The 19,496-nt window shown below is 37.9% G+C and overlaps 1 protein-coding gene across 9 annotated transcripts in view; it reads left to right on the forward strand.

Moving 5' to 3' along the window:
• LOC149922924 (uncharacterized) overlaps positions 1 to 19,496 on the forward strand; it is a 98,778-nt gene that overhangs the window by 68,731 nt on the left and 10,551 nt on the right. Inside the window, exon 1 of one of the 9 annotated variants that reach the window (XM_090163702.1) lies at positions 13,733 to 14,252. The exons of 6 other annotated variants lie outside the window; for them this stretch is intronic. The gene's annotated coding sequence lies outside the window, so the exon portion shown is untranslated. Of the gene's footprint in view, positions 1 to 13,732; positions 14,253 to 18,334; positions 18,525 to 19,496 lie in introns of those variants that run through there. 2 more of the 9 variants (XM_090163704.1, XM_090163706.1) reach the window with 2 other exon arrangements.

Consider the following 19,496-nt stretch of genomic DNA (forward strand, 5'->3'; position numbering starts at 1 on the left):
TATGATAAAAAAGATAAAGTTTCGCATTTTCAAGAGCGCTAGACAGGGAGAACCTTATTAAAAAACTATTTGAATTTCCAGTTGAACTGGAGTGTAGCGAAACGCGGAGTACAAATTATAGTATTTGGACTTCCCCCTTTTCTTGTCGTATATAAAATTATTATCTCGTATCCGGTCAAGTGATAAGTCAGTCGAAAATAATTCTTGGCACGGCGAGATGGTTTAGGCGCGACACTGAAGAGAGACCACCCGAGAGCGGAATCGAGTCGCGAACCACGCGATAAGAAACGCAAAAACAAATCGTAAAAATAATATATACTCTAAAACCGAGCGTCTAAAACAAGAACTCCTCAATGTATATCTCCGCTTTGACCCGTAAATGTGCCGTGTCATCGACTTCATTTTTCTCTTACCTAAAACGTAATACAAATAGTCGGTATTTTCGTGGACGTCATCATTGCTATAGAGTAGTAGCACGCCGTAGCTTTGGCCATGGCCGCCAATTTGGTCGCAAATTTTTTATCTATAGGAAAGACCATGGGTGACGTACTAGAACGTCACAGTGCCATTACTCTATTTCGGCTAATTTTTCGTTAGCAATAACGCATATTTAAAGTACTGGCTAGACTCGGGACGAGTGCAGTGGCGTAGCTGATGGTCCGCAGGGCCCACGGTGCGGGGGGGGGCTCGAGCTTCGGGGGGGCCCCGCTAACCATAAAAAAATTAAAAAGGGGGGCCTCCTAGAGATTTTTGCGGGGGGTCCTCTGAGTTCTCAGCTACGCCACTGGACGAGTGACAATGACATTTCCGCGCGTGTATCAAACGAAGTTTTTAAATACATTTGCGAGAAAATGATAATATTCATGATCCTATTAATATATTAAATATATTAATATATTTGACTGTGCTGCGTTGCGGATAGTTCAATTCATTTTTACGTCTTACTGTTTATTTCTTTCGTAAGAAAGGAATTGAGTCCTAAGGGGGGGGGGTTGAACCCCTTAACCCCCCCCCCCCTTATATACGTCCTTGCTTCACTCCCATCACACCCTGCCTTGGAGCAAGGGCGTCCATCTTTGTCTCAGTTTCTCCCGAATACCTCCTAATAGTCTATATACTCGTGACGTCATCATTATCATTGTTGCCAGATGTAAAAAAGGAAATTATGGTTTACCAACTCAAAAATTATTTAATTCTTGGCAAAATTATTTCACTAGCATTATACAGGGTGTTTCAAAAGGTGATGCAAAAATTTGAAGGAGTTGTAGGGGGTGAGTTGAGAAGTATGCCTGTTTTTCCCCGATTATCCTACGATGAGTTAAAAGAGCGCCAGAGAGCTTCAAAGTGTTTAAATACTGTTTAAGTTTCCTTTTTTACGCTGGTTACCTCGATTTGTTTACAAAGTCCTTTATTACCTATCACTGAACCCAAAACCTTAATTTTCGCGATTCCCCGCTGCTTGCTGGTTGCAGCCCTCTTCCAGGGGCTAGTAGGCCACACTTGGAAGCTCTCTGGCGCTCTTTTAACTCATCGTAGGAAAATGGGAAATACACAGGCATACTTCTCAACCCACCCCCTACAACTCCTTCAAATTTTTGCATAACCCTTTGAAACACCCTGTATAGGCTAGTTTCGATAACTTTTAAAAATTAAAGTTAATTTTAAAGATCAAACCGAGCGGATCAAATCACCAAAAATTACCTTTGTCAACGTCTAGATTTAATTTTCAAAAAGATGACTAACAACCTTTTTGGGCTGAACATCAGTGCACAATGTTAGTGGCTTTGAAAATTATTAACAACACGGAAAGGCCCGAGGGGCTGATCACTCCGCGTAATCGGTGTACAGAGCCGTACCTTTGACTGTACTAATGGGATTACGCGTAATCTTTGAAGTCCCTGCCTTTGGCAGTGCTAATCTAAGTGTAATCCGGTGTACAGACTTTCTAAGAGTGGTTAGCCCCTCGAAAAGGCCTATCAGAATTATTGAAAATAGGGTACGGTCTTTTAAAATGTTTGCACAAAGGCGTACCATATGGCTCACTGGTGAAATTATGGTAAGTTCCAAATTCCTAGCTAGAATTATTGTATTGTACCATAATTATGGTACGTCATTCCGCCTTAGAGAAAGGGCGGTAATATTGACGAAATAATCCTGATGACATGGGCACCCATAGATATTTTCATAAGAAGGGGGAGGGGCAGTCTTCATACCATCACATTCATAGCTCTTACAAAGCGCGCTCCCCCCCCCCCGTGTGCGCCCAGGCTTAAGGATATGATCCACAGAACGTATACTATAATTTAAAGTTAACCTTACCAGTTACCACTGCTAGAGGGTAAAAGAACCTCCGTATTTTTAACGCCATTAGTTCTAGGTAACATTTATTTTCTGGTGTAAGGTAACGCGAATGGGTTCTTCATTTCAATAATCTCTTTTATCCGGTTAGTTGGAGGGGAAACAGTTTGGAGGGTTGCGTGGAGAGAAAAATACCATTTTCTCGAAAATATTCGGCTTAGGTCTACAATCTTTTTTTTTTCTCTGTGGCACCCGCCCATGAAACGCGATGCGAAACAATAAAAACAGGCGACTCCCAAAAGCCAAAAACCCATTGTTTTCCTTCGGTTATGCCCCGATCATTCGTCGAATTTCTCTTCGATAGAATTACCGGTACAGTTTATTGATCCAAGGCCAACGGCGAATCGCTTAAAACGAGTGTGTTTCCTCGGGGGTGATTCGCCAAAGATGCACTCAGCCAACCACCCGGGTGGAATAAAATCATCCTAGTAAAGTACGGGCGGTATTTCTGGTGTTAAATATTAAATTACTGTTCTGGAAGATTTTTTCCCGAAGGCGAAGAAATGGGAGTTTGGGCGTCGCGTTGGGCGTTTTCCGCACAGCCCCACTGATGGTTTTTTTGGGAAAGCGAAAGGGGGCTTTGCCCTTTCTCGGTTCCCGCCCCCCTTTTCGTTCCGAGCGGGCATGAGGAGTGGAGGGCAGCGAGAGTGCTGGCTTCGGAGAGAGGAAGGCAGCGGGTCCGCCACCAAATCAATAGCGGCCATTAGCTCGAGCCGAGCGCCGAAGGAACCTCATTTTTGAAAACAGCCCTTAAAAAGTTGCTCCCAAGACTGGATTCTGCTTCAAACAATTTTCATTTTACTGGGGTTTTAACCGTAAATTTCGCTGCTTTTATTTATTTAACCATGAATTTTTACATACACGCATGATGACGATGATAATAGTAATAATTATTATTATTTTTCAAATAACAGAAAATTTTTATAGTAGTCACTGAGGCGAAGCCTATTCAGCGTGGTTACCAAAATGAAACGGAAATTTCAATTAATTCTATAACTTAATTAAATAGTAAAATATTAATATAATAAATAATGATATAATATTAATATAATAAATAATGATATAATATTAGTATAATAAATAATGATATAATATTAATATAATAAATAATATTAATATAATAAATATAACATTAATACAATAAATAATGATGTAATATTAATATAATATAATAAATATAACATAAATACCATAAATAATGATATAATATTAATATAATAAATATAACATTAATACAATAAATAACAATATAATATTAATATAATATACTATTAATACAATAAGTACTAATACAATATAATATTAATACAATAAGTACTAATACAATATAATATTAATACAATAAGTACTAATACAATATAATATTAATACAAAAATGATATATTACTCATATAATATTAATACAAAAATGATATATTATTCATATAATATTAATACAAAAATGATATATTATTCATATAATATTAATACAAAAATGATATAATTTTAATATAATAAATATATTATGAAATCGAATTCTAACGAAACTCCATATAGTTACTTAACAAAATACGCCATTTTTAAATACCACCATACCAGTGTATTATACCCTAGTTAAAGCAATTTGTGGCGAATGTGGTTAATTTGAGGGCGAATATTTGGTATAATTTCTTTTAAAAACGCCCCATTCAAAATTTTTCACTCTTTTATTTAATTTCCGACAAAGCGCATTCTCACAGCCGAACGCGGTCTCGTTTTGTATCTATTGCTAGTATCGTATTCCGAAGGAGGGTAAATGTTGGAGAGAGAGAGAGAGAGAGAGAGAAAAAGCTCGTCTTAATTAAGCCTAATTAGGGGTAACGAGTCGCGCTAGCCAGCCTGCGGATAATTGATGCCGCTGCCCGCGTTTCCCCAGAAAACGACTCCTCCGTTCCTCTCGGCCATATTTAGGATAAAGAGCTCTCGAGTCGATGGATAAAAGAGAGGGGAACTGCGCCAGGAGAAAAAAAACGGGCAAGATATTTATAAAGGAATAACTTTGCTCTTCTCCAAAAAGAAGACACGTAGAAAGAGAGAGGGTATTAAAAACTTCAAAAGAAAACGGAAAAAAAAGGAAGAAGTTTCGCCATTTTTCTTTTCTCTCCAAACAAGTTTGAAGCGCGAAGAGATGATGTTGGAACTTCGCGGAGAGGGAAAAGTTGGAGCTGCCAACCAAGCCGACCTATCTGGGGGGGATTTTTTTTGAAATGGGGGAAATTAGCCCCTTCGGTTTTTAGCTGTTCTCTCTCTCTTTAGTCCCCCTCCCTCCCCGTTATTTAGTACCGTAGTTAGTTGGGAAACCCCTCCGCTATCTGCTAGAGACGAAAAAAGTAAATTTTAGTTGTAGAAGAATCCCGCTGAAAAAGGAGAAAGGTTCTAATGGAAGAAACTCTCCGTCTGTATTCGCCGCTTCCCCGCTGAGCCTTCTCTTCAGACTCTTCTTGGCAACTTTCCCAGAAAATGATGGTATTGGGGATACGCTTTATTTGCCAGCGCGCTGGACAGTTGCGGAGTCGAGGGAAATGATTTGCCAGATAATGTCAACTGACAACGATTCCGCTTATACGCCTCACGCTGCCCTGATGAGCCCGTACGGCGCTGCCAGAGACAAAGAGAGCTTGACAGCGGAAAGAAATGCGCGTACCACTTTTACCATCGCTGTCCTAGTGATGAAACTGATATATTCGCGTTGGATGTAGGCGTAGCTCGTTTTATATCGATGTACGAATGCGTACGTGTGTGCGAGGTACAAATAATCAGGGTTGGCATAGAACCAGCCATACCGGTTATAGCCACCTGGTTAAATCCGGATATAGCCACTTGAAAAAAATCCAGATTTTTGTGGCTTTTTTTTTTTAAATTACAATATGAATATTTTATTAAAATAAGTTTTTATTTAGAAATTTAGTTGATTTTTTTTTCATATTTAGAAACTGGTTTACTTTTACCAGTTTTTCGGTAGGTTTAAAGTTCCAAAGTTCGCTGCCTCGCTTCTGTCGGTGCGTCATACAAAAACTAGGGTGAATTTCCCGAGGAAATGAAAAGAATTCAGTTATTTTATATAGTTATTTCGTTTTATTTGTTTAGTTTCTTATTTACGACAATAACTGCAGACAATTTCTACTTACATAAGTAAAAGGTACTGTTTATATTATAGCCGGTTATAACCAAAAAAAAAACAAATATAGCCAATTAAAACCACTGGTCTGGATTTTTTCAAAAAAAAAGCCGGCTTTTTTCCTACCCTGACAAATATATATAAACATTTACACGGATTTTTAATATATATCTAAAATAGTGTTGTAAGTCGGAAAATGTTACCAGGGTTGCCATACGTCAGGGAATTTAAAAATGGGCCTAAAAAGTCAGGGAATTTTAAGAATTTGCAAAAAGTCAGGGAATTCAATTTTATCTTAACACTATTTGAAGGTAAATTTGCTCTAGATCTTTGACAAATTCTATGATTATCATTTATTTCCTTGAAAGTTTGGCTAATTGTTTCAACATTCTAATAACCTTTTTACCGAAATATAAGTCCATTTAAATTCTGATAAAAGTGAAACCTATAATAAATATTTTGGCCTTAAAAAGTCAGGGAAAATCTTTTAAAATGGTCAAGGAAAACAGGGAATAGTCAGGGAATTTGAATCTTAAAATTTTGTGGCAACCCTGGTTCCGTAATTTTCCGAAAAAAAAATAAAAAAAGTTTCATTCCATGATTAGTCTAATATATTATTGGCAAATTTAAATAAAGTGGCATTTTCGCCTCATTTTTTCGAATCTAAAAGTAAAACTAAACCTCTAGACTAGTTTAAACTGATTAACAATGTAACACTATTAATGTTTTGTAGTATGTTTACTGTTATTAGACATTTTATATCGATAAAAAGTTAAAAACCCTTAAACAGTAATTTGTTTCAAATTTTTTATTTTTCCGATTTGCGGAACATTTTCTGGAAATTTTTCCGCATTTTATTTTTCCGGAAAGTTAACAACAGTAATATAAAACAAATAACAAATTCTTTAATTCTATTGCCTCTAACTAAATATTATATTTTATTATTTATATTTATTCAAGGTTGCCATAGATCAGGGAATTCAAAGAATTTGTAAAAAGTCAGGGAATTTAATTTTGAAAATGTTAAGAATGTAATTTAACTCTAGTTCTGTGATTATTATTTCGTTCCGTAAAGTATTTTGTTAAAACACAATTTTAAATTATCGTGTGTAGTCCGTGTTAATTGTATAAATCTGTTTTTGGCTCGTCAGAAGATAAGCTAGACGGAAATCCACGCCTCAAAAAGAACTTTTAAAGAAGGGAAACTTTTATTATGGCACGAGGCCATCTTATTTCCTTTCCAAAGGCTCTTCTTTAGTCGTGCCCCCCCCCCTCCCGCAGTGCAAATCACCCGCGGCGCATCCACTCCTTTTTCCCCTCCCCCTACCAACCAACAGCACTTCGCACATCTATACTGATTTTTTTCTTACAGAAATCTGAGAAAATGGGTAAAGTTACTATTGATACGAGAAAAATGTTTTTATCCTTCAATTCAGTCTTACGCTATGGTTGTACCGGGTGTTTCAAGGGGCTATGCAAAATTTGAAGGAGTTGTAGGGGGTGAGTTGAGAAGTATGCCCGTTTTTTTCCCATTTTCCTAGATTGAGTTAAAAGAGCGCCAGACAGTGGCGTAGCTGAGAACTCAGAGGCCCCCCCGCAAAAATCTCTATGAGGCCCCCCTTTTTAATTTTTTTATGGTTAGCGGGGGCCCCACCCGAAGCTCGAGGCCCCCTTGAAGCTCGAGGCCCCCCCGCACCGCGGGCCCTGCGGACCATCAGCTACGCCACTGGCGCCAGAGAGCTTCAAAGTGTGGCCTACTAGGCTACTAACTCCTGGAAGTAGGCTGCAATATGCGCAAACCCAAGCAGCAGCGAAATGCGAACATTAAGGTTTGGGTTCGTGCGAGGGGTCGGACATTTGCCTGTTTTGTGTACGGGATTTTGGATTTTTTATTGTGGATTTGTCATAAAAAGTTTATGGGAGCAAAATTTTTGGATTTTTTTCCAAATTTTGTACGGGATTTTTCCAAATGACCGACCCCTCGGGTTCGTGTGATATGTGTAAAAGGACTTTGTAAACTAATTCGATTTCAGGGGTACGATGAATTTACGAATGCCAAAGCATTGCTATCCTCTAGTCCATACACGAAATGAATATCCACCATTTCTTCCGAAGTGAACTCCATTGTTGCAGTTCGAAAGTGATGAGAAATCGCGGTCCATCACGACTTTAAATACTGTTTCAGTTTACTTTTTTACGCTGGTTACCTCGATTGGTTTATACAGTGCTTTTTTACCTATCACTAGAACCCAAACCGTAATGTTCGCGTTTTCCTGCTGCTTGGGTTTGCGCTTCTTGCAGCTTACTTCCAGGGGCTAGTAGGCCTTACTTTGAAGCTCTCTGGCGCTCTTTTAACTCATCGTAGGAAAATGGGAAAAAACAGGCATACTTCTCAACTCACCCCCCACAACTCCTTCGAATTTGTGTATAACCTTTTGAAACACACTGTATAGTAAACAAAATAGCCCTTTACGATTAGAATTATTTAGAATTTACAACCCCGTACGAACGCGACTTCCGCGTGCCTGAACATAAAGGCTTTCATTGTAAGTTGGGAATTTGGCATTGACGAAACTGGCAGACCCGCTACGTTCGGTGTTTTATAAACTAGGCCCGTTCGTACGTAAACTAACTCGTCCACGTACCTTAGTGAAAACTAATAGGAATAAAAAATTAATTTGGTATAAATCTTCGTTTTCGCAAGAACGCTACTGAAACGAGGCGAAAGTAATAATGAGCAAAAGTAGAAAAATAATCTGTATAAATGTCACGTTTTTCGGGGGTTGCAAACACAGACTGTCGGAGGGGGGGGGGGGATCATGTTGTTTATACAACGACGCCACTACGTACTCCCCTCCCCCCCTTGGTTGTATTAAACACGGCTTTGGCGGCACCAGAAAACGAGTTTCCAAGGCACTCTAATCATTTATCATTAGATAAAACTAGGAGGGCTGCGTATACTTCCATCAAACTCGTTAATGGCTATATTTTCGCGCCTTTCAAACTGATAAAAAAAACTCGTGGAACAGCTGTTTGCTAGCGAGAGTTTATTTGAGCTTCCTTAGAAGCGAGAATATTACGAAATCAATTGGATTTTAATATTAAAAAATATTTAATGTCTGGCAATGCTTTGAGGGGTATTTTATTAATTCGATTCAAGAATGATTTTTAAATTTCGCTATACTGTGATGTGGTTCGTACAAAACAGCGTCGCCATTATTTTGGGCGTGTATTGAGAAGGGGTGGGTACACGTTAGAGAAATTAAAAATCAATTAAAAAAACAATGAAACTGGAGAAGATCACTCGGTATAAATTTATTATTTGGAGACGTTTCGAGCCGTGGCCCTTTATCAATCCACTTGTTTAGCCTATTAATATAAATTTGAAAACACGAGATTTTAAAGAATGTCGCGTGAGGCGCGTGTGTGAAAGAAAGAACGTGAAACAAAACCGATACCAAATGGAAGAAATACTACAATAAAAATACATTTAGTAGACCCCAGTTAGTTATTTCTGAACAGCCTCTATCTAAATTTAAAGTACCCTTTTTTCGAATAAACATGCCTTCTAAGAATTTTCCCTTATACCAAATTTGATTCTCTCCTAAGAATTTTGAAATCATCCCATTTTATCGAGTGAGAGTCATTTTCCCAAATATGTTTCGCAATACCATTTGTCAAATCACAGTTGCTTACATCCTTAAATCAATTGTAGAAAACAATAGGAAATATATAAGATAAATAGAAATTGTATCTTTCACATGGTTTTAAAAGTGGTTTTAATGTAATTAAGCATTTCATGTATATTTCCCAATATAATACCCCTGGAAGATAATTCTCCTAATGTATCCCGAAAGGGCCGATACGATAAATGAGCCGAGTTGACCAAAACTACTTACTGGAAATATCAGGGAATTACATTGTTGACTAAAAACAGGAAAATATCAGGGAATTACATTGTTGACTAAAAACAGGAAAATATCAGGGAATCACATTGTTGACTAAAAACAGGAAAATATCAGGGAATTACATTGTTGACTAAAAACAGGAAAATATCAGGGAATTACATTGTTGACTAAAAACAGGAAAATATCAGGGAATTACATTGTCAGAAAAAGGGCATATATCAAGAAAACACAATTTTGGTTTCGTGTAAATTAGGAAAATTTGTGATAGTCGAGATCAAAAACACATATTTTTGTAACCAGAAACAATTTGCATACTTCAAATTGATCTTTTCCGAGGACCTGCGTTAACTTTTTATACCTTACGTCAAATTTGTCGGTCGGAAATTTCGTGGTAGACGAACGCGTTCGCTATCGCCCCTCCGCGTTTGTTTTTGAGAGACCAACCAAGGCCTACCGAATTTATATAGAGCGAAGTACTGATCGATAGCAAACTCCCAGTCCCGCGAGACACCATTACTGAAAAGAACGAAAAGTCGGCATAGAGTGTAGCCCCCCCCCCCTTCCCATTCTTTAGACGTATTTGCAAACACACCCCCTTCACCCCCCCCCACTCCACCTCTCGCAGAACGACAATCTGCCAGCCTTGTGGGAGAAATGAAAAATATATACAGCCTGACGAAATACCATACCCTTTTATCTTCCTGTATATCTTGAAGAAGAGAAATTGTGAAAGGGGGGGCGAGAAGGGGCGGGGGTGGAATAAGCTTGTTTTATATCGCGGAGGGGGGGGGGTAACAAGGCAGGGGGGGGAGCCAGCGCGCGTGAATGTAAAAGATCGATTGGCGAGAACGGAAATTTGCCAAGTAACGAAAAAAGGACATTCTTTCCTCAATAATGGTCGACCCGAACCCGTAATAGAATTTCCACCCGAGAATATCGAAGGGGGGGGGGGAGGTACAAATAACAATGACCGAAACCAACAAACAAAACTCCTGTTTCGCGCGCGGGAATGTTAGGTATGGGGGAGGGGGGGGGCTTTGTTTTAATGGAACACCTTTTAACGGCTGTCTGCCTTTGATCGGGCCGCAGATGGATTAGACGCTTATGTAAGACTAATATATCTTTGGATGAGCAGATGTTTGGAAGAATTTAGCGCGGTACTGAATCGTCAACTTGGCTTAAAGAGTGCGTTTAGTTTGTAAGAAACTTGCGGAATTTGGGGTTTACTCTTTGAAATGACTTAGGATGTAAATTATTGAAATGTATAAACATAGCTTTAATACCGTGGTTTTTAATTTTTGGAAGACATAATCAGGGCCGTACAGGGGCTTATAATATAGCAGTTGCCCAGTTTCAGTTTGAAATATTGAATCGAGGTAAAACATCTGTGAATAATTCATTTTTTTTATTCGTACGTGAAAGATAAAATGAATTGAATAAAAAAAAGTTCATTGTAAGAAATAAAATATCCTCTTTACATTTCTTCAATAGAAAGTTAATATTTTATAACATATTGAAAAATATATTACAAAACAAGACCTTGTTTTTCAAAAATGTAAATCCTTTGTTTGAAAGCCGGGCGATTTTTGATAAAACAATAGCATTGTATCAATTTCCACCAAAATATACCGTAGCCGTTATTTACAAGTTAAACACAAACGTATTTGATAGTAGAGGTAAATCATCCTTTTCACAACGTGTGTTTGATGTAGGCGGTACAGATACGAATTTAGATAGAGAAATAGGAAAGCTATTGACAGGGGGGGGGGGGGTGAAAACAAATTTTAGAAATGAGAGAAACTTGTTCCGATGACCATCTGCTAGCGTATAGAAAATTACCTGATATAACGCGTTACATTTTTACATCAGCCTTTTTGGGTTCCACTCTATTCTTAAAAGTTGCCCTAAAGGAGCTCCAAATATCTTTGTCAAGCGTGTTGTGGAGAATTTGCATCTGCCTTTAAAGCGCCGTTAAAAAAGGAAAACTCGCTTTCTGATTCTAAATATTATATTTTTAAAATAAAATAACACGTTACCTTTAAATTAACGCTTAGCTCGAAATCCCTAGTTCTGGTTCGATAGCTTATTGATGCAATTAATTTCAATACGTCAGATAATTTGACTTTTATTTTTTTTAAAGTCAAGAGTATTTAAAATTTATCTTGAAAATTTTGTAAATGCTGCAATAAAGAATAAATTAGTTAAAACATAACATGAAGAGTAGTCCAATACATGCAAATATGCAAGTACAATTTCTCGACCTCCAAGTAAAATATAAGTAACCCCCCCCCCCCAGTAAAATATAAACACATTCATTAACTTCTCATGAAAGTAAAATAAACATATTTAAAAGTGAAAATTGTCTAAAAACGAACAGGGGAAAGTCAAATTTTTTATCAGGAAAATATTGCGGCAAACTCTAGATAAAATATTGTAGAATCTACACGTCCGCATGCAGTTAAGAAATATTCCTACTGAGTGGGGGGGGTCTAGTTTTAAGATTAGTCTTTATAGCTGTGGGCTAAAATATTTTAGTTGGGAAGGAATGAGGGATGTGATATAAAAATGAGCAGAAAATAGTCGATCGACTAGCTCTGGCATTTTCTCAGAACGTAAACCTATTATAATAGTTTTTATATTACTTGGATAACTTTTTCGCCGTCTCGAACGATGGTATGAAAACAGCTTTATTTATGATAAGTATTATCTTTTCGCATTGTATTTACTCTCTTGGAATCTCAATGTAATGATACGAGATAATGATAGTGTTTCGGTGGGATAAATTATTTTCCTGACTCGCCTGTATCTCTTTTTAATGAACAACTGGCAGCGGCTTAAAACAATAAGTAATTATCTCCAGTTTACACAAATGGAAGGTTTATCCTTAAGTCAATCTGATAATTTTGACGATTTGAAACAATGTCAATTTTTTTGTATTAAAATTATTTTCTTTATAAAAGCAAATTCTATAATTATTCTTTATTACGCTTGTTTAAATATTTACCACAAACATATATCTTATCAAGATATAAACACGTACTTTGGTAGGCTTCAAGGTAATTTTCGGCGGCCAAAAATTAAAAATCGGGGAAAAGTTAGGGAATTTCCAAATTAGTATAAAAATCGGGGAAAAGTTAGGGAATTTTGAAAATTAGTATAACCGTCGGGGAGTTTTGAAAATTAGTATAACAGTCGGATAATTTTGAAAATTAGTATAAAAGTCGGGGAATTGATTTTTTGCAAATAGGAAACCTAAACAAAAATATAAGATTGAAATTACAAAATTTTGGCATGAAATCAATCTGGGAAAAACGACGGAAACCTGGAGAAATCGGGGTATTTTAATATTAAATTGTGGCAACCCAGTCTAAGATAAATATTGTATATTTCGGTTGTTACGTAGTTTTTCTATTAACTAAGCATTCGTTACATGAAGCCTCAAAAGTCAATAAACGCGAAAATAATCACATATTGGATTTTATGATAGGATAGCCAGCAGTCGGTCATACTTGAACGCGATGGATTAGGATAATGGCAGCCTGCTATCAGCCTAAATTGATGAGCTATTCTCGCTACGGGCTGCAAAAGCGCGTAAAACGTATAGAAGTGAAGTCCTGATTTAGCGTAAATTAAATCACGAAGGTAAGGCTGTTAATAGGTCTAAGAGTGTAGCTTTTACTCTCCAGTAACCTGGCTAGTGTTGAGAGGTAAACTATAAACCAACTATAGCGCTCCAGCGGCAGCGGCCCGCATCGAGTGTCGAAGAGAAGGCAGCTTCGGGGATCGTTGATAAAGAAAGCTTTGATAATTCATCCTGTATTTTAAATTATCTTCCGATAAGTATAAGAAGATTCGCGAAAGCTCAAATAATTTCCATTTGACTAGAACTTAATTATACGTTTTATTTTGGCCAACACGCGAAACAGGGTGTTTTTCATAGCGAGTAACGTATCAAGGGCTACAACAAAAAGAACTGGGAGCCCCTTTTCGCCAGCGAAGCTAAAAGAAGAGAGCACGAAGAAGATAACCCGGGGGGGGGGGAGGGGAATAAACGAGGTCACGTGATTCGGCCTCAGCGCCGTTGCACCCCTGTTGGCGAAGATTTTTGGAAAAGGCAGATTCTTCGTACCGTCTTTCGTAGTAGGCCTATTTTTCACTAAATGGCGGGACATTTTTAAAGGACAGTTCGTTTTAAAGAACAATTAATAATTTCTTCGAATGATTCCAACGTCGTTGGAAACCCAAAAATTGTCGGCATCTCTCGTTTCGCGCGCTGCGCCGAAGAGAGCCCTACCGGCGCGCTCTCCTCCGGCGCGTCTCGCTGGTTTTCGTCCCGCCCGTGCTGGCTGTGTCCCCCTTTCGCGAGCTCGTTTCGACCCTCCCTCACCACCATTTTGCAGTTCACGAGCGGACGAGGCGCATCGCCTCGACACCACGCGGCAGGATCCCGCGATCCCACCGGTATCTACGAGGCCTTCAAGCCGGGGGTGTACGCTGAATTTCTCCCGTCGAACGTCGCTCTCTGTTCGAAAGAAAAACAAGCCCGCCAAGGCCTAGTCGACGTAACGACCAACTCGTGCTCTTCCGCAGCGGCGGCGAACGAGAACACGCAGCGTGCCAGTGTCGTCACGCCGAGCGACTAGCCAAGAAAGCGCTTTTGGATTTATCTCCACTCTTTCCCAGGATTTACATTTGTGTTGCGTGAAACGCGTGTGTTTACTATTTTTGTTTTCGTCAGTTTATGGTGCCAATTTTTATCGCGATTCGTTTGATAATTACCGAAGAAGGGAATTACTTTTACTACTTTGGATTATGAACGTTATGGAGATAAGGGATCTAACCTCATCTTGGTAATATATTGTTTTTATTACTCGCGTCGAGTGGTTTTTGGCTAAAATTGTTTATGGGTGGGGAATGAAGTGGACCGTGGCTACGTCAGACGGTTGTTATTAGTCTCTGTCTGTTTATTTATTTTCTATCAACTAAAACCTTTATTTGTTTACAATAAGAAAGAAACGAAAACGCGTCAATTAATGCTCTTAATGCAATTTATTGTATTCTTAATTTCTACGCGGTGCTAAATCGTCGGAAAATGTTTTTATCAAAATGATTTTATAAACCCAGCGTATCGTATTCCCAGTAGTTTCGGTCACGTGGTTTAGGTTGGCCATTCTAAGAAGCTCCCCTATCCATCTTTGTCTACTTACAAAGGATGGGGCGGTCGAGACGGGGGGGGGGGATTGCGAAGAGGGAAACGAACCTATAGTCGGATGAAAGTTTACTTCGGAGTACTAACAAGGCGGGAAAAATGGGAAAGCTTTTTAACATTCTTTCTACTCGTGATTCTCTCGCCACTCGTTGGGTTTTACTCTCTCCAAAACACCCATAACAGTTAAACAATCAATTATAGCAGTTTCAATCTGTTCTTTTTCAATACTTGTTTTTTTTTCTAACCTGATATTACAGGTGTGTGTAATTAGGCAACTTTATTTAAATTTTATACGAAGGTTTTCTATATCTTCAAACAACCTCTAAAAAATTAACTTTCCAATATTTTTTATATTTAGAATCGTAGCAATTTTTATAATTTTGTTTTGGTCCCTTGCTCTGGAATAATCTAGTGAAATCAGCTTAGCCAAAGTCATTTTCTCCGGGTTTTTTTTATGTTGGGTTGCTCCTAACTTTGAGCCGCGAGGATAGAACGCTGGGGTCTGCGTAAGCTTTGGTAGAGGTGTCAGGTGTTATCTTTAGTTCTAGCCTTTGGCGAGCCCCTGGGATAATCAGCTGTTTGGAATATATCCACGGCGACTACGTTGGTGCTACGGTTAATGGGACGTCTATTTTAAAACTCCCTGACATGTGGTATTGACAACAATTTGTTTATATCATATTTGAAGTGAAATAAGAGCAGTATTAGGGCCGCTTTCATAAGCCTTGTCCATAAATTCGTTACGACTGACCAACTTGTTCTTGAGATAGTGCAGTCAAGCCTATGGACGAATTCATTACCTCTCTTTAGTGGGAGAGTTAGAGAAGCATTGTAGAAGTAGGAAAAAAACCCCCAGTAAACAAGGAGGCCACCTTCTTTTAAGGAAATGCCTATTTTCAAAACCACAGATAAAGTTTCCTCGTGCTTTCAGGTAACCAAGATTATACTCGGTTGCAAACTTACAAAGAGAAAAATTTTGGAAATTTCGAATTTGACTGTTTGAAGTTTGTTTATCAGTGTACCTGTTCATCTTATCGCAATTCGAGTTAATATAAGTCAACTGCTTATTGTTTACAAGTGTTTTCTCTTTTATAATGCTACTCTTTACAAGGTTGCAACTGAGTATATTTGAAGATTCTTTAGTGTTAAACGTTAATAGTTCTTTTTATAAAGTAGCGCGGCCTTCTTGTTTAAAAGTGGCTCTTACGTCACAGTAGCTAGTTTCTTTTCGCATGTGCTCGGACTAAAAGTGTACTCTTCTTGCATTAAAAGTGGTTCTTACGTCACAGTAGGTTTTTTCTTTTCGCCTGTTCTCGGACTAAAAGTGTACTCTTCTTGCCCTGAAAGTTTTATTCGCTGGTTCCCGGGATGATAATTACTCCGCCCCATAAACCATTCGCTTGTTCGGGAGTATTAGATATACTCTTTTTACTCCTAGCCAGAATTTATCTGCTATATAGGCCACAGGCAGCCATTTCGGAAAAACGTTTTTACTCCGACTCAAACTATTCGCCACCACAGAATCGGAGTAAAATGACGTCATAGCCTTAATCTTCTTACTCAACTTCGAAATCCCGGAACAAGCGAAAAGAAACTACCTAATCTCTTATCCACTTCATTTTACAAAAATCAACTATTGCGTGATAGGGTGGTTTGAATATTTTGTACAAATTTACTGCGTGGGTTATTTGACTATTTGTTAATTCAGACGTATCACTTGTAATTCAAAGTAAGGGCACTGTGACGTCACAGGAAGTCAACCACGGTTTTTCCTATAGATAAAAAATTAACCCCAAAATGGTAGGCATGACCAACCCTAAGGGTGCATGTACTCTACAGAAATTTTCATTCTTTGATAATGTTGCTGAACACGCAAATATTTATTCGAATTCTCAATTCAATTTAACACTTCATAAATTTAAATTTTATTTCTTGGTCAAAAGTGGAAATTGCTATCACTAAAAACACTTAATCATAAACTTATGATTTGAATAATTATTAGTTTCGCACGTTTTTCTAAATTCCGCGTACTTAAAACGTTGATAGAATTAGTTAGTCGTTGAGTTTAGGAGCTTATTTGGCAACGTTTCAAGGCTCGAGAGGTAGAGAAATGTTTAAATGAGTGTGTCTGGCTCAGCCCCTCGACCTGGCGGTTTCGAGAAAACGAGTTTGGATTTGCAATATCAGATAAAGAGACGTTACAGATAAAGTAAAATGCGTATGAAGGCGCTGAGATGTCGGTGTTTCAATAATTAATATTAATATACGGAGAAATCGAAGCACTTGACAAAATTTTCGTGGAAATTCGAGTTATCTTAAAAGGACCTTAAAATGGTTTCCCACAATGTTCGTAATGGATAAGTGGTACTTTATTAGAATATATCATAGGTTTTTGACTTATTGGAAAATATCATGGGTTTTTGACTTATTGGAAAATATCATGGGTTTTTGACTTATTGGAAAATATCATGGGTTTTTGACTTATTGGAAAATATCATGGGTTTTTGACTTATTGGAAAATATCATGGGTTTTTGACTTATTGGAAAATATCATGGGTTTTTGACTTATTGGAAAATATCATGGGTTTTTGACTTATTGGAAAATATCATGGGTTTTTGACTTAAGGGGGAAAAATGTCTTTTTGACTAATTCTATAAAATATCATGGCTTTTTGACTTATTGGAAAAACATCATGGCTTTTCAGGGTTCGTACAGAACCTGGATATCCTGGAAAACCTGGATAAGTCAGGGATTTGTAAAATGGAGGAAAAAGGTCAGGGATAAGTCAGGGATTTAAATAATTTCGTAGAAAGTCAGGGATTTTGAGTTAGTCAACCAAACCACACATTAACAAAGAATTTTGGACCTAAAATATTAAAAAAATGTCCAAAAATATAACCAAAAAGGTCAGGAATATTGGGAAAAATTGGTCAGGGATAACCTGGAAAAGTCAGCGGTTTTAGATCAGAAATTTTCGTACGAACCCTGCTTTTTGACTTAAGGGGAAAAATGTCTTTTTGACTAATTCTATAAAATATCATGGCTTTTTGACTTAAGGGGAAAAAATTGTCTTTTTGACTAATTCTATAAAATATCATGGCTTTTTGACTTATTGGAAAAATTCCTGGGTTCACTTATTTCCTTCATTTATCTTTAAGTGGCGACCACCCGCTTTATTTGTTTACTAACCGGCCCCCTTATCGACCCCACCCCAAAACAAACTTAAATATGTGAAGTTGGCAACTGCAAAGTTCACTTGTTAATTTGTCATATTAAACGTCCTTGTTTATCAGTAAAACCACTTTGTAAAAATAAAATTTATTTGTACAGGACTTTTACGTCAACTTAAATTTTGTCCAAAACCTACCTACACACTTCCTTAATAGTTAAAAATAATTAAATTTGTCGTAAAAAATGCCACTTGTAAAAAAATAATTTCGAAAAATCGCGCCATTTTTACATGTCGTGGAGCACTAGCGTCATCTGTTGGGAACAGAGAGCGGCTTATTAGCTTTAAAAAACTATTTAGAAGTGGTGCAAAAGAGAGGACTTTTTTCGTTTCAGTAGGCTGATCGTGAAATTGGAGGGTCAAAGTTTATATTTAACATTTGATATTTTTTACTGTTAAATGTCGCGAGTTATTAGTATTTAGTTTCACTATTACGTGTGAAAATCCGAATTTAACAGCAAATATTAGCCATAATGTTAATTGCTAGATGCTATACAGAGTACAATGTCAGTTTTATGTTTTAAAATCCATGATATTTTGCCATTACCCATGGAAAATATTTGCACGTAATGGGCCATTTTAAAATCAATCAAGCTGCTGTCTGTTGTACCTGAGGCTCCGATTCGACTCGCGTTAAAGAAATGGTACTTGGAAATCGATTTTCTTTTAATTAAGTCTTAATGGTAATATTTGGTAATTGCATTTAACGCGTACTAGTAACTTGTAGACAGAATGCTCCCGCTAAAAGGTAAGCATGCATTTACTTATTAGGGAGAATGACCATGGTCTAGTTTTCCCCGTCACGATAGGGGGGGGGGGGGCTTAACCGTTTCGGAAGACGTAAGGCTTAGAGAACCAATAAGATACAAGGGCGATTTGATTGACGGTTAAGAGACATTGCAGTGGGGTGGCGGAGTGGTTAGCACTTTCGCCTCGCAGCAAGAGGAGCCGGGTTCGATCCCAGCTTGTGGCACTGGGTGAAAACTCGGAACAACTCCTTCCGCGTTGAGTTTGCAAGTTCTCTCCCCACTGGTTTAAGGGGTTTTCCCCCGAGTTCTTCGGTTTCCCCTTCCATAAAAACTTGTTGAGGTTAACGGTAATAGTTAGTGTAGGGAGCTGTTGGCTCGCGTGGCTTCCAGGGCTTGCCACCACCCTCGTACGCATTTTAAGTACCCGGCCACCTGAATTTTGAAAAGTCGCTCGATGACTTAGGCCTAGGGTGGTGCCTTGGGTATTAGTCTAGCTGATTATTATTAATTTCATTCATTCATTCAGGTCAGATAGAACCGTCCTAAAACTTGAACTAAGGTTTTTGAACTAATCTTTTGTAAATATTTTGTACATATCTCTTTTATTATTCATTTTATTTTATTCCATTTTGATATATATTTGTTATAAAATGTAAATAATCTGTAACGGTAATAGTTAGTGTAGGGAGCTGTTGGCTCGATCTCGTGGCATGCAGGGCTTGCCACCACCCTCCTACGCATTGTAACCCGGCCACCTGAATTAAGGGCTTCAAAAGTCGCATGATGACTTAGGCCTAAGGTGGTGCCTTGGGTATTAGCCTAGCTGATTATTATTATTATTATTATTATTATTAAGTAGTCTCCGCATTGTCATTCTCCCTGAGTAAATAATGCATTCTTGCCCGA

The sequence above is a fragment of the Leiobunum rupestre genome, chromosome 11 (genome assembly GCF_980474605.1).
Source record: "Leiobunum rupestre chromosome 11, qqLeiRupe1.1.hap1, whole genome shotgun sequence".
Lineage (NCBI taxonomy): Eukaryota > Metazoa > Arthropoda > Arachnida > Opiliones > Sclerosomatidae > Leiobunum > Leiobunum rupestre.